This window comes from Benincasa hispida, chromosome 3 (assembly GCF_027475165.1).
Source record: "Benincasa hispida cultivar pf3 chromosome 3, pf3_genome.v1.1, whole genome shotgun sequence".
Classification (NCBI taxonomy): Eukaryota; Viridiplantae; Streptophyta; class Magnoliopsida; order Cucurbitales; family Cucurbitaceae; genus Benincasa; species Benincasa hispida.
Genome location: NC_143480.1, coordinates 18,673,306 through 18,677,011, shown reverse-complemented (window position 1 = coordinate 18,677,011; position 3,706 = coordinate 18,673,306). Strand labels below are relative to the sequence as shown.

Genomic DNA, 3,706 nt, shown 5'->3' with positions numbered 1-3,706 from the left:
GACTTAATTGAATAATGAAAGTAGTAATTAATACTGAAACAATAAATCATTTCGTGTGATTTCATAATAGATATATAATAACATTAGAATAAAAATTATTGTATTATATATATTACAATATTATAATATTAATATATTATTTCTATAATTTAATTATTAGAACAATTTTTCTCTATTTGTACTAGATATAAGATTTTTGTTTTTAAAAGACTATAATATATCAACATTACTACATGGTCTAGTTTTTAAAAATGGATGATAATTAAAATAAAATTTTAAAATATTTATTTATCATATATTCAAATTTATTATTTAAAAAAAAAATAATTAGAATTACAAGATTTTACGTGTATTTGACGTGTTTATTTATCAATAAATAATAAAAGAGAATGTATGAAAAATGATAAGATCAAAGTTGACCTTTTAAAAGTTTTTTCAAAAAAATATTGAAATTACAATGGACATTATCAATGGCAGAGACAAAACTAGTATTTAAAGTGTTTTAAAAAAAAGAAAAAAGAAAAGAAAAGAAACGAAACGAAACGAAAAGAAAACGGAAGGAATGGGAGAAAGAGAAACGGGCGGTACTTGAGGTCAAGGGTACCTTTCGTTCCCCTTATTGAATGTTTTACACTTTTAACCCTAATCCGCCATTCCTTCCATTTCATCACTCTCTCTGCTTCTGGAAGCCACCTACTCTTCCCTTTCTTTGGTACGTTTCTCAATGTATCGACTCCCACAACTCCATCTCTGAACATACTTCTTTTCCCCTCTTTCTCATTCTCTAACTTCTCCTAATCTCCTGAGATTTAACGCATGGAGGCAGCCTTGTAGATGGTCTCTTCTCATGAAGGAGATGACTTTCAAATCCACCCCCAAACTTCATTTCGACGAATTTTGGTCCTCAAATCCGCAAACCGCTGCATCCCCCTCCTCCGATTACATTTTTGTAGACCAACTCCTCAACTTTTCAAATGAAGAAGAAGAAGAAGAAGAGGCAGAGGCAAAAAACAACCACTCCTCTGTTCCTGCTCCCCTGCAACTTCAACAACATCACGACAGCGACCAAAATTCCAACCACAGCTTCACCAATTCCTCCGAAGATGACTTTTGGTCTAATTCTTCAAGAGATTTTGAAGACCTCGAATGGCTCTCCCATCTCGTTGCTGACTCCACCCAAGAAGAATACTCTGCTGCACCACCGGCCTACTCTGTTTTTCTGACAGAGAAGCCTAGCAATTCCCAAAAGGAAACAACCCACCACGTTCACCCCCTTCCGAGTTTTGAACACATTCTCAATACCCCATTTCCTTCAAAGCCTAGAAGCAAGCGAGCGAAAATCTCCGGCCGAGTCTGGTCCTTAACGAATTTATTTTCTTCCCCACCATTACATTCACCGCCGGCGAAGAAGCCAAAGAAGAATCCGGCAGAGGAGGGCGCCGGTAGGGTCCAGACGCCGCGGCGGTGCAGTCATTGCGGCGTTCAGAAAACCCCTCAATGGCGAGCCGGTCCACTTGGAGCAAAGAGTCTATGTAATGCGTGCGGCGTCCGGTTCAAATCCGGGCGGCTTTTTCCCGAATATAGACCGGCTTGTAGCCCGACGTTTTCGAGCGAGCTTCACTCGAACCACCACCGGAAAGTATTGGAGATGCGACGTAAAAAGGAAACGGAGAAACCCCACTCCGGTCTGGAATTAGTGTAAGAGAACCAGATGGACGAACCCGGTTCAAAGAGAGAGCCAGTTAAGTTTAGTGTGAAAATGTCATTTTCAGGGAGCCTCATTAGGTGCGGTAGGTCATCGGCGCTTGTTAGTTGTTATCGATTAAATTAGAATAGCTTTTATTAATATATTTATTTAGAATAGCTTTTATTAATATATTTATTTGAAATTTGTCCAAATTTTGTAAAAAGAAAAAAAAAAGTGTTTTTTTCCTTTCTAAAAAGCAAGAAATTGCGTAAGTTGTACGCTGTGGCAGTCGCAGTGCTCAACTTTGGTGGAGTCTTTGAAACATTTTGAGAAGGGGAGGAATTGTCTTCTTTCTTCGCTATTTGGGAAACAGAACGATAATCCTTTTAACGCCGTTTTTAACTCAGAACCTAGTACCACTGCCATTTCATTGAACACGTGGCATTTACTGTCCTCTAACTTGTTCTTGACGTTATCTTCCCACGTTAACGCCGTTTAGGTACAGAATTCCAATGCTTTGTCCCATTCCTTGTTTTAACATTTTCAATTCGATTTTTCTGTAATTATTTATTTCATCGAATTTAACTGATGATTTGGTCGAGGTTTCAAATTTCTGAATTTCTTTTCTTTTGTTTTTTTAACTCATATTATTAGATTACTGAATTTCTTATCCTTTTGGTCTTTCTTTTTTTGGTCAATTATTTGATCTGAAATTATCTTTAATAAGTTCAACTATTTTTTTTTAAAAGGAAATAAGTTCAATTATTACGTCTTTAAATTGTTAAAGGTGTAATTTCCTTTATACTGACTATTATTTGTTTGGGCGTGTTTGGTACACATTTGTATTTCATATTTTCAAATTCACTTTCATACTTTTCAAATTCACTTTCAGCAGCACGTATTTAGTAGTAATTCACATTCAAGGAGCCAACATTTTATGTTTCAGTATATCCAAATTTCAATTTTGAAATTTTAAAATATATATTTATATTTTTTTTAAAAAGGTAACATATAAATATAGTATTTCATGATATGAACTCAATAATCATAATATTTGTTCAAAAAATATATATTAAATAATGTATTACTAATTTTATGATATTACAAAACAATAGTCATACAAAAATTTCATTCTACAAAATATTTAGTAAGTAGCTAGAATTAAATTTATGGTTCATAAATATAGTATTATATATTTCGAATAATTATTTAAATTCCGAATCTAACTTTTGAGTTGACTATATTTTAAAAGATAAAATATAATCTCATTTTCATTTAATTCACTGTCTTCAAATTTTTGTTTATTACTTTATCAATGGAGCTCCTAATTTCTATACATTAAAGATGTCTAGCCTTCGTATATAAACTAGATTTGTAATTTTAAGGCTCCATTTGGTAATTATTTGGGTCCTATTTGATAGTTATTTGATTTTTTTTGTTTTTATTTTTGAAAAATATGTCTATTTTATTCAAATTTCTTATCATAATTTGTATCTTTCTTAAGTACAATGGCTGCATTCTTAGCTAAATTTTAAAAATAAAAATAACTTTTTGAAATCTACTTTGTTTAGTTTTCAAAATATGACTTGGTTTTTTAAACCATTGATGAAAAGTAGATAACAAACGAACAAATTTAGAAGTAGAAATAGTGTCCATATGCTTAATTTGCAAAAACAAAAATAAAAAACAAAATTGTTACCAAATAGGTCCTCGCTTTTTTGTTTTCGGTTTTTGTTTTTGAAAATTAAGGTTCCGTTTGGAATTGTTGTAGCTTTTAAAATAATTGATGGTAGTCGTGTTTCTACGAAAAAAACCGCTATGGATAGAAGTAAAAAAGTGTTTGGTAAATTTTAATTTTAAATTAGAAAAACTAGTTAAGGTGTTTGGTAAATTAATACTAAACTAGTGCGATTTAGTTATCTAATTATTTGAAAAGATATATGATTTAAATTGCAACCATTTTTGTTTAGTTAAAAATTATGAAATAATACTTTAAAAAAATAATTGTTATAAGAATTT

General features: G+C 31.7%; 1 pseudogene across 1 annotated transcript; it reads left to right on the top strand.

The window, feature by feature from the left end:
* The first annotated feature begins 511 nt into the window (after window positions 1-511).
* LOC120072849 (GATA transcription factor 7 pseudogene) lies at window positions 512-2,093 on the top strand (annotated as a pseudogene). The gene has a single exon (XR_016528171.1). The product of XR_016528171.1 is annotated as a GATA transcription factor 7 pseudogene (transcript).
* Window positions 2,094-3,706: the final 1,613 nt, after the last annotated feature.